The sequence below is a fragment of the Rhopalosiphum padi genome, chromosome 2 (genome assembly GCF_020882245.1).
Source record: "Rhopalosiphum padi isolate XX-2018 chromosome 2, ASM2088224v1, whole genome shotgun sequence".
NCBI classification, from domain to species: domain Eukaryota; kingdom Metazoa; phylum Arthropoda; class Insecta; order Hemiptera; family Aphididae; genus Rhopalosiphum; species Rhopalosiphum padi.
Genome location: NC_083598.1, coordinates 71,600,795 through 71,613,480, shown reverse-complemented (window position 1 = coordinate 71,613,480; position 12,686 = coordinate 71,600,795). Strand labels below are relative to the sequence as shown.

General features: G+C 23.2%; 2 protein-coding genes across 3 annotated transcripts in view; one reads left to right on the top strand and one right to left on the bottom strand.

Annotated features, from left to right (window-relative positions):
- The window catches only part of LOC132922093 (phytanoyl-CoA dioxygenase, peroxisomal-like), a 112,776-nt gene extending 105,625 nt beyond the window's left edge, over positions 1-7,151 (bottom strand). Inside the window, exon 1 of the mRNA XM_060985426.1 lies at positions 6,952-7,151. The gene's annotated coding sequence lies outside the window, so the exon portion shown is untranslated. The remainder of the gene's footprint in view (positions 1-6,951) is intronic.
- Positions 1-12,686, top strand: part of LOC132922092 (probable G-protein coupled receptor 21) — a 114,791-nt gene that overhangs the window by 85,600 nt on the left and 16,505 nt on the right. The gene's annotated exons all lie outside the window — the stretch shown is intronic.

Sequence of the window (12,686 nt, the reverse complement as noted above, 5' to 3'; positions counted from 1 at the left end):
AAAGAGTAAAAATTAAAAAAATATGAAACTAGCCACTAGGTAATATACTAGTAAAAAAAAACTGAAAAAATGATTGCATAATAATAATCGCTTTAGATTAATATTACATTAAAAATTAAAATCTATTATATTTTTTGTCAAAAAAATAAAAAAGATATGTTTTTTTATAGCAATATATAAACTAAATACATTTTAATAGCTTTATGATTCTGATGTATAAAAATATGGATTTTCAATACCAAAAAAAAAATAAAAATACATGCATACATTTAAGTATTTTATAGAGATTAATTTTATTTTGTTTATTTTTAAAAATATATAATTTTATGGGATTTATACCAGAGCTAACTTTTCGTACAAATCATCTGGATACCTGATACTATTAAAGTATATGAAATACTGACAATATCCGATACAACCTCACATCATAATAATATTAAAAACCAGAAATCAGAAAAATCAGAACATCATAATATACAAAAATATAAACTATGGGCTTAAAAAGCATTAAATATTATTTTAATAAAATTATGAACAATGTCGTGATATTTCTTATACCCTTTAATAAATAAGATAGAAACAATATGTTTAATTTATTTTTACCGCAGTATAAAAAAATGGTATAACAATAATTTTACCAGAAAGTCTTAAAGAATTAAAATCTTCGATTGCCATTACCCTAGTTGAAGTAAGCACTCGATATATTAAAAAACGATTAATCAGAAATTTAACTACCGGTTTCATTTTCAAAAACCGATATCTATATTTCAATTCATGTGTAAAACCTTGTTTTAAATTATAAACATTTATTTTTTAACTAGGTTAAAAAAAATGTTGCCAAAAAATACAGCATATAATAGATACATTTGTGTATTTCCAGAAAAATTAAAAATTAAATCGTGGAAAATAAACTGTAGGAATATTTAAATGTAAATAATAAATACTAAGATGTCTTGAAAAATATATTTTAGAATGTTAAGATTATATTTCTTTGGTATGAAACAACTTAATAATGATTTTAACAACAAACACACATTATATTTTTTATTTTCCCAAATATTGTATGCACATTATTTGAGTATTGTAAAAATTATAAAAAAATTAATTTTACTCAATAGTTTTGAACCTTTAGAATTAAATTACTTTTCAGAATAACTACAACAAATAATAGTGACGTTTACAGCAAGCGCTGTTCGGCAAATATTAATTTTGATAATATTACGAGTATTATTGAAATAATTAATATTAAAACCTTAATATTTGGACTTATTACTACTTATTACTATAACTTTTAAAAACGTTTAACTGTTTTAAATAAAAAAAAACCTTTAATAATAATTTTTCAAACAAAAATAGCAAAGTTAATAACATTACTTGGAATTTTCATTCAAAATCATTATTGCATATCAAAATTCATTGCTAAACGATACGATTTGTAAATATTTCTAAAATAATTTCAATTTTAAGTGTTATTAAAAGTTGACAAGGGTTAAACATCTATTGTAAACATTAAAACCAACCATTTTTTATAATCTTTTAAATATTTAGACGAAACATTATAAACTATATTGTTTCGCCTAAATTTATTTCAACAGAAAAAAAAGTAAGCTTTGAATCATTAAATGCATAATCTATAACATTTAATTTTTTAAATAGTATTTTAATATTTACATTAATTATTGAAAAACACTATTATAAAATTGACAATATAATATAATGAAAACTGGATATCGTTGACTTTTTTAAGACTCTTAATTTAATGCTACATATACCCGATATAGCTATATAAGAAAACCTTTTTAATGGTTCGTTAAATATTGCAACAAAAAAAATTAACATTTATTATTGTATATTTAATTTATTAAATATTTGCATATAATTTCTTAAATTTTAAAAATAAAAATTGTACTAGTCAACAATAAAATAGTTTGATTTAATTTTTGCCAAAAATATTGCATTTGTTTTATGATTGATATTTAATTATTATTATAATATTTAATTTTTGAATATTATATTTTTATTATTGACTTTTGACTTAATACCACCTTACCAAAAAAAGTATAAAAATAAGTTCATGGTATAAATAGGAAGTATTTTAAAACTAATCTACATATTATTATGAAAATATCATTAAGTAATATAATACAACTCATAATATACGTAAAAGTATAAAGTCCCCACAAATAATGCTTTTAAAATATAACAAAATAATTAACTTCGTCATTCATTGTTAAAATATGTTATTTCTTTCAAATTTGAATTTCAGATATCTATAAAATAAATTATTTATTTTCGTATGATTTCTATAATTTCTTAAAAATATACAAGATAATATGCAAATATAATTTATTAAATTTTCAACAATTTTGACCAGCAAATTCATTTTTTCTTTAATTAAAAAAAAAAATAATGAAACAAATTACAAATGCCTATAAATTGCAGAAAGAGTAGAAATATTTTGAAAATTATGCTATGTGTAGGCAATTCTAACGTAAGTATTTTATGAAAATATCTAGTATTTAAATTAATCTTTTTTAAGTTACAATAAAAAAATAAAATTGATTTCTTCAAAAACTGGTTTTTCGTATAAATGTCCATGTTTTCTTAATTTGTTGTTTGTTTTCCCGATTATTTAAAAAATACTGGAATTTTGACCTCTTTAAAGTATAATCTAAATGTAAAACATAAAACCCTTAAACGTTAAAAATCGAAACACTTTATAGAATACTCATCGTTTACAGACTAACACAACATTAATTATAAACTCAATACATGCATCACTCCGCACAGAATCTAAAATTAAAGATCAAAAAAAATATACTCATAGTATAGAAAATAAGATTGAAATACAATTTAAACATAAAATAATAAATATTATACGAAATACTAAGGTTTTGGGGACAATAAGATAAAGGATAAGGAAAAGTTTTAGAGGCAAAATTGAACCAATGAAACCGTAAAAAAATAGAATGACATTATTTTAATGAAATATAGTAGTGATAAGGATTTAACGATGAAAGGAAAGGTCATATCATAAATGTATGATGTACATCTATGTTAATAGCAAAATAAAATAATACTTTACCTATACAAATGTCTATTGTGAAAACACAGATATAATTTGTCTTTCGTTGAAATCAGGTTTTATACTTTTCAATACCTAATCCAAATAAATAATTTTTAGAAATGCATTCTTAAAGTAATGACGAATGGATAAATGTAAGTGATATGTGCAAATAAATTCCACTTTTAGACGTAATAATTAACATTTTGATATTTAGCTTATTAAATTTACTTTATTTTACACATAAACGCATAAATGCAAATATTTATAAATTCTTATTAAAATTGGAAACAACAGTGAGGTCACGCAACGAATATAAGTAAAAGAATTAACAAACTCCATTTTTACCTGTCAACTGATGCTTACTGCCCGCATTTCCCGTACAAATGTACAAATACACTTTGAGGTGACAACCAATTTATTTATAATAATAAATATATTTCTAAAAAAGTACAAAATGATGTATCTCATACATTGAATAATAAGATATAATTTACCTTATAAAATTAGAATGACAAGACTAGAAGACTTCAGGTATTAATTAAAACTAAAAATCACGGATTTTATGATAAATTAATAACATATTATAATTTATTCCTATTTATATATTCTATAGGTAAGTAATTGTATGTTTGCTTAGTTTAATACAACTACGTAATTAAATTTACATCAGTTTTTGATATGTTTTATGGTTTGTAATTTACCACCAAACATTTACATTTTTGGAATAGTTGAAAATGTATAGCTAAAATTCTCAGGAATAACAGCTTCTTTGTAATATAATAAGCTTATAATTCTAAACTCATTAAAAATTAATCATATAATAACAATGTAAATGCAAGTTATATTTATTGATTATTTCAAAGTCCATCTCTTGTATAATATGATGCATGTAATTATATGCAGATAGTTTTTGAACTTGTTATGAAAAATAAAAGTTTGCGTTGCAGTGTTTGCAAATCGCCAAACAACAGAGGTTCATACTGTGTAAAATAAATTCAGCTGAATATTAAAAAAGTATTTGTTAAATTAACAAATAAATCGTATTTGACTATGGATATAGTTATTCATCATAATTAACTATTGAATGATAACACAGATCGCTTACTACACGCTGTATGGTCCAAGAATAGTAAACTGCTTTTGTATATAAAAAAAAAAACAATTGAAAATCATGTAAAGTGCAATACTGGTTGACTACAGGGATATCAGTTGAATCCAATTAACTGTATATATAAGACACAGATAATAAGAGGTAGTAATTAGTAACAGATTTATTTAACTAATATGGCAAAATGAGGAACATACGATCTAAATAAATTGAATTGGGTTGATAGTAGGACAGATTAAATGATAAAAAAAGTGAAAAAATTATAAATCAAGAAAGAATTTTTTGATTACTAAGCGTAAATACTTGGCTATAAAAGATTTATCTGCAAAAGGTAAATTTTTTAATAATAAAATAAAGCATGAACGAAACACTATAACATAAGAAATAGAACCATACGCAGTAGATAAAGTAAGACAATAAGAATCTGTAAAATAAATACATTTTATATTGTACATATTATTTATGTAGCATTTATGAATTTAGAGGAATTTATGGAATACCAAAAAAATCGTATAAATTTAGATTATAATTTATATAAAAAAGGGTAAAAAGTGACTTGTCAAAATATGTTCCTCTCAACACTAACAATTGTTGGTTTCTTTAATATTGTATTATATTGACATTATGGTAAAATTAATTTTAAAAATTAGAAAAATGCATTTCTTTATTATTATTAAAATTCTACATCTGAATATTTATAGAAACCAATAAACTGATGCGTATTAAAAAAACATTTTGTACAATGCACAGTTACTCAAATAATTGTGTAATAGTTGTAAAATAGTATACTTATAAAAAAATATTGTAAATATTATTTTTCAAATAAATTAGATGAGATTTTTCTAAAAGTACTTAATTTAAAAATATTTAAATTATTACGCTACATTAATTGTTAAATTTAATTAATGTGTATGTATGATTTGGTATATTAGTAGATACCTATATAATTAATATGTTTATATATTAATATACATATGAGTACATATATATTGTATTTAAACTATATACATATATTAAACAATATGCTAATATATTATCATTGATTATAATGAATGAAATTATTTAAATAAAAATGTATAATACAAAAACCTGATGTCTAGCTTAAGAGTTGTACACTTTAGTGATGTACATTGATACTGTATTTGAGAGCAGTAACAAATCTTTGAATCCAAATTACATTTCTGAAAGGTGTTTGGGATTTTATTGAAATTTCGACACACCTTTTGCATATTTCAACAGTAGACTCGCAGAAACTTTAAAAAAATCTTAATATCACCTCTTAAACATACCAAATGTATCAACTGTACTCAATTTACTGACTAACTTGTCGAAAAATAGAATCTCGCATAAATCTGAAATCTGTTATTACGATTCATATATTATTCTATTTGTGAGTTCACAATCTAAAAAATAAACACTTTTATTTTAGATAAACGATTATATGTTGTTCTGCTATAGTTCATAATCTATTCCAGACCTGTTTTATTTTTTATGTACATAGTTAGTGGTTGTAAAGTTTCTACCGAACAGTAACATACGTTGTATTTCGATAAAAAACAACAACATTTTCTTTGTCATCAATATTGTAAACATCTAAAATTTTCACCTATAAATTTACGTTTAAGTTTTTTTAATGAAATGTAAATCCATCAGTTGCATTTAGTGTAAAACGCATAACTTATACTTTATTATCATTCTGTAAGTTTTGTAGTACCTATTACAGTTTAAAAGTAAGGTAAATTTAAGAGAAGGATGGACTATCGAAACAAAATCTGCCAATCATTAGATTAAGAATATTAATTTCTCATTATTTTAAACCTTTTTCAGCTAGTTGATTCTAAAACGTACGTAATTAATGGAATAGTTTTTTTTAACGTATTTTGTCGCTAATACTGTAGGAATTTCTAGTGTCATAAAACTCAGATCAAAAAAATCCATTATTTATACAATTTAAAATTACTTTAACCATGCCTGTCTATATATTTTAGTTTCGATATAATATCAATACATTGCATTTTGTTTTAGAATCAACTATAAGATATATTATGTGTTTGTGTGACAGTTGAAAGTTTTTATGTTCCAACAAATGATCATTCTATAGATTACCAATTTTACAGAAACAGAAATGTAATATCAATAGATAAATCTTTTTATAATGCTTTAGAAACATTTAATTATCATTTATTCGTATCTATCAACCAATAACTCATGATTTAATTTTAATCTTATAAAACTATATAGGTATACTAATTATTAATTTACAATTTATCACAATGAAATTAAATTCAGTAAACTTCAGAAAATATAAAAAAAAAATCAAGTAAATTTTTTAAAAAAATTAAGAAAATTCATATTTTTTAAACTACAGAAAAAATAGAATTTTCCTTAAAAATAATAATTTTTAATTTTCAACAATAACAAATCACTAAATAAATTTCATATGGATTTGACTAAAAATAAATATTAAAAAATAAATTTACGAAAGATTTTAGTGTGAAAAAAATGCTAAGTGTATGATTGTTTCTTAATACTGATTTATCTATAATGCATTCATTTTTAAATGATATTTTATTAAACAAACAAGGAGCGAAAAAAAAAATTACCTGAAAATTATTAGATCTTGAAAACACGTAAATTAATAGGTATCGTGAATTCTGTTTTTAATAGATAAAAATTTAACTTATTAATACTAAAACACATAACAATCATCACATTTTTTAACATCAAGAATTAATATTTATATATTATTCACAGATTTGTCTCATGTGGTACTCACGGTTATCTGGTGTAGCCCTGAAATTGCTTATGATTTGTATGTTATTATTTGTTTTATATTTAATTTTGATTTAATGTATAGTTGTGTAAACTGATTAGCACCATGCATCAATAAAAATAAATCATCAATCAGTTGAGAAAAAATACAAATAAATAAAATGAAAATGTTTAATAACAATAATATTGTTCAATAGTTGAGGCCCAGAGAACTCACGAAATAGTACTTATTAATACTTTATTCGAATAATCTATTAATATCAACCTTGAGTTTTACAGCTATTATAAATACAATTCTGCAATTCAGAATTTAATAATTATTTTCTATTAAAATATTATATCTATTTTTATGGAGGTCATCTCAAAAATACCACAATTGTTTTGAACTTTTATTTTTCACAAAATTGTGCAGTATGGCGTGATAATAATTTTATGCACACGAATGATTGATTTTTTTTTATAATAGTTAAAATTCTATTACGTAAAAGTTTAGATAGTTATGGTTAACAAACTTTTTGCACAGTATTATTTGACTTTTGTAAGTTGTAACTTTACATTTTTTTATTTTTGAAAATGTTAAATTGAAATCAGTGGTTGTCACTAAAAACTATAGAATAACTTAAAAAACCAGTGAGAATAAACTGCATTTTCATTCATTATTTTATTAAATTTAACATAACACTGTATTCTATAGGAATATATTTAACTAATCAAGTTGATTCCTAATGTTAATTTTATTTCATCTGTCGAACACATTAAAACATGACATAACACCAGCGTATAGCCAACGACTGTCTCGCAAAATAAAACAGTAGATAGTAAAATAATTGTTATCGTATAATATTATGTGAATAGCGTACCTTCAATCCATAACAAAATTGAATGATTGATGCGTGAAAACGTTTGTTCTTAAAGGACAAAGGAATAAGTAAAAAACTAAACAGTGCAAAACAAAAAGGAAAAATTCAAACTAATAATATTTTTGCATTTTTGTTTAGTTTCTGTACAAAAGTTTCTGAAAAAGAATTCGATTTCAAATCGATGATCTCAGGTTCTACCGAGGCATTTACTTAGTTTGATCATTTGTAAATTTAAGCAATAAAACACGCATTGTCTAAAACCACAATATATAATTATGGCAACATCGACAACACATTATAATTATAAGTCATTATTATTAAAAAATATGATATGACAACGTATTTTACATTTACGATAAACTATCGAATTTCTTTTGATGCTTAGTTGCATAATATTATATATACCGTTAAATTTCACGCTAAATTCTTTAGAATCTCGTTTATACCAGAAACAAACTATCCACATACCAGACGTACACTATGTTGCCACAATATTCAATATAAAAAGTACTCCAAACCATCATGCGATATATATTTATATATATATTTGAAAACCCAACCTTCAGCATTTTTCTCACTTTTTTTTTGTACCGATAAATTTTTTAATATTCACTTTTGAGTTTACTTTGTAGACAGATCCAATAGTGCAGTACCTAACATATCCATTCGAGTTAGAAATTCTAATGAAAATACCGAAACCTCAAAGAACAAACAACATTATATTATAAAATTAAGTAATTAATTATAATTTACGAAGTAGGTACATACCTATGAAAACAATGTATTCGTGAATCATGATATCGATTGAAATGCGAATATTACGGTCCATTGCTATAGTGCTCACTCATTTTTCAAGGATCAAAGTATTCTTTATAATTCATCTTATTTTTATTTAACTCTTAGAAATACTCTTCAAATAAATGAGTTATAAAATCAGTCAAATGTCATTCAAAACATCATAATAATATAATCTTGTGATTTATAAATCAACCCACTCACACCATTGAGGTGGGTGTTGAAACCAAAGTACAATAATTATATTTCCCAACGTTAGAGTAGTACTAACATTTTTACAATTTATAGATAGTGTGTTCATACGTCCAATATTATACGGGATTGTCCCGTTTTGAACTTTGTGTTTCGGTGTCCCGATAACAGTTATATGGGACGCATTTTGTCGGTTTAGTCTGACCCGTATTAATTCCGTGTTATCCTTAGTATTAATGTTTTTAACTTATGAGATTTATTTTATATAAACATTATTTGTTTTATCGTTCACTCTGTATTCTGTAAGTTGTCAGTAATAGTCATAGTGACGCACTGACATAGGCCGTAGATGCGTGTTCGCATCATGATATTAAATAAATAATACGATAATACGATTCGATAAAAAACATTTGTTCTCATAGTGCCAAAAAAAAAGTTATTTTCAGCTATAATACATTATTTCAATCCGAAATCGAGAGTACAAATTAAAGTTATTGAAATGAAAATTTAAAAGAAGGAACAGCAGATATTTTATTAATTTATATAATTAAAAGTTTAAAAAAGAATAAGTTATCAGATAAAATTATTGAATTTCTTGACGATAATTAAAATAACAATTTTGGGAGTCTTTTGAAAAAGGAACAAAAAAATGTTTTTTTAAATTATAATTTAATAACAAATATTTGCGGGATTTTGAATACTATATTTTTAAATAAATCAATTTTTCAAGTAATTTTGATCTATCAACTTGTATTCTAAACCCGAAATTAGAGAAATTTGTATTTGGTATAAAAAAAATGTATTAAATTATGTATTTTGTCGCTCTAAGCTCCATAATATTATACATTATATACATATTATTAAAGTAATACATTATTTACTATTTATAAACTTATAATATAATATAATGTTTATAAATTAAATTGTTATTAACAATGTATAGTTTTTTTAAATATATATATATAATTAGAATTTTTCTGAAAATACATGCTTTTATAATAAATTTTATAATTTCATAATGTATAATAATAAATTAAAATAATAATTCATAAACAGTAAATAATTTATTAATTTAATAATGTAGTTGGTGCTTAGAACAAAAAATACGTAACTAAAAAAAAATCAAATTCAATATCTGTTTTTTTTTATTATTATACGTTATAATTCGTTTATATAAGATATTGTACCTATCTATACGGTATATAAGAATATCTATAACAAGGTTAGTTAAAATTGAATGCTCTTTGTCTCTTAAGACAACCAAATATTTTTATTCTTATTGACACTCTTCTAGGAATACAGTCAGATACATATATAAAATTACGAAGCCATGTAAAAAAAAACATTGAAAAAGGTACAATTTGTAGGAAAAGTAGAAAAACAAAATCGGTAACTATTTAAATTTAAAAAAAAAAAACAGTGTACACACATTCTTTGGAAGACTACTCAGCTAACTTCCACGTGGTGTTAAATCATGTAATTACCTAAAATTATGATTATATCACTTAAATTACACTATGTTATTGATATTTTTTATTAATGAAACTAACCTAACCTATTGTATGTTTTTATAATTTTTAGTTAAATGAACTATTAAAAATTTATGCCAGCTATTAAAATTATTTGAAAGTTAAATAAATAAAAAAAAATACTATTTTACCTTCTTAAATTATGTATCAATACAGTTTATAATACTCATCTGTAAATATTAAAAAAAGAAAAAAAAAGTAAAAAGTTAGGCAAGTTGGTACCATTCTGTTGTACATCAGATATCAAATGGGTCACAGTAATAAATATATTAAGTATAAATTCAACAAATTATCATTTTATACGAAAAATGATTCTGAGCTGAAACGCTGATATAGCTTAATAGCTATTAATAAATGAAGAACTTGTTAGAAACTTTGTATTGAAAATATATTTGTATTAATCCGCCAGATTTTTATCAACACTTATAAAAATCTAAATAACTAAAAAGAGTTGAAAATTTAAAATATTTAAAAATTGCTCAAAATATTTTGAAAACTTGATCATGTATTCAAAATTGAATTAAAACATAATATGACGAAAATGTTAAAATTATTATTATTTTTTAATTACAATAAAAATAAAATCAATTTTGTCAAATATTGGTTTTACATAAAAATTTACGTTTTCCCCTTAATTTTTTTATGGGAAAAACTTAATATTGCAAAAAATTCTGCTTTTTTCAGTTCCGAGTTCAGTCATTTTTTGACATTATTGTTGTCTCTTGAAATTGTAAGTATTCCAACACTTTAATTGTAATTTTAAAAAGTAGTGCGAAGGAAATTTAATTTCGTATAATATCGAACCAGCAACCATATTAAATACAAAAATGAAGGACTTTATTACTTTTTTGTACTCAAACAATAAAATAAACAACACATTTGTCTACGTTCAATACTTCAATATTCATGAAATGGCAAGCCCATATTTTTATGATGCGATACTGATAGTAGGTAATACTTTGTCCTGAGAAATAAAATATTCTCCTAAATAATTATTATATTACCTACGTATATTTATATCACATTCAGTAGAATCAATTATTAAAATTTTTTACAGATCCTGAATAATATCGCAAACTCTTAAGGTATACGATATTTTACCAATCACAATGTACCTTGAATTATTTTTCTACCCATGTTATAGCAGCCAATCATTTCCAATAAAAGTAGCATTTTATAACCAGGTGACGTTCATCAATAGCTCTTCCAAAGGGTAGATTAAGTTGGTAAATGAAAGATTATATTCCATTGAAAAAACTTAATTTATTTCTTATTACTCGTATTTTATAACCATATAAATGTATATGAGTTCCGTGCATTTGATCAGAAACTAACATTTCTGGTGCATATTTATAATTACTGTAACTATATAATTTGTACAATAAAAAGCTTAGTGAAATAGTGGAAAATTGTCTGCAAAAAACCATTATATTAGATGCGTTTTTATCCTTATAATTTACTCTAACTTAATTGTAGTTACTACCATTTTGTACACCGTAAAGTCTAGTACGTACTTTGACACTGAATCATATGTATCATATATGTGCCATTATTCGAAATAACAGGAATAACTTTTACACCTACTATGGGTACGTGGGTACGTCTCTATTAATGGATTTCCTGATAACATTAAAACCGTTTGATGTCGGTCCATCGATAATAACTTAGTATTTCACAGTAGCTCGCTCGTAAAATAATTGTTTAATTTTCTGTGGATATGTTCCAATGCAATAAAGTTCATTGAAAACTTTTCGTAATTATTACTATGTTTACAGTATTCGATAGGTTTTATGTATAATATAATATGAACCATACATTACATTACACGTATTAGAATATTATTTTGTCAACACTGGAATGTTTTTTAAAGCAATGGCTTCGTTCAATGCATTAAAACGCTAATTATAATAATCAAACATGTACAATATTATTAATGTTGTGGTGAAATACTTAATATTATATAGGAGTGGAGCACTCATTGCTTGCAAAATCAGTGACTAGTACTTACACTGTTATAAAAACTAAAATTTAAATCACATATTTTTAAATCTGTATAATTATAATTATTTAATTATATAATATTATATATTCTTAACAGAACGATAAAAAGGAAAACAATATTTTAACATGGTAAATAATGCACAGCATACTGCATACGTAAAATATAGACAACAAGACTAATAACGATTGAAATAATTAGCCATTCAAATGGCAAATTTACTTTATAAAAACAAAAATAATACCTCTCGAACTTATATTACAGAATCTCAATATTAGCTTCAGTATCCGACTGATCGCACTGATACGGCGCAGGCATGAATTGTTTATACACGTTTTTGAATGGAAATCCAAAATCGAAATTC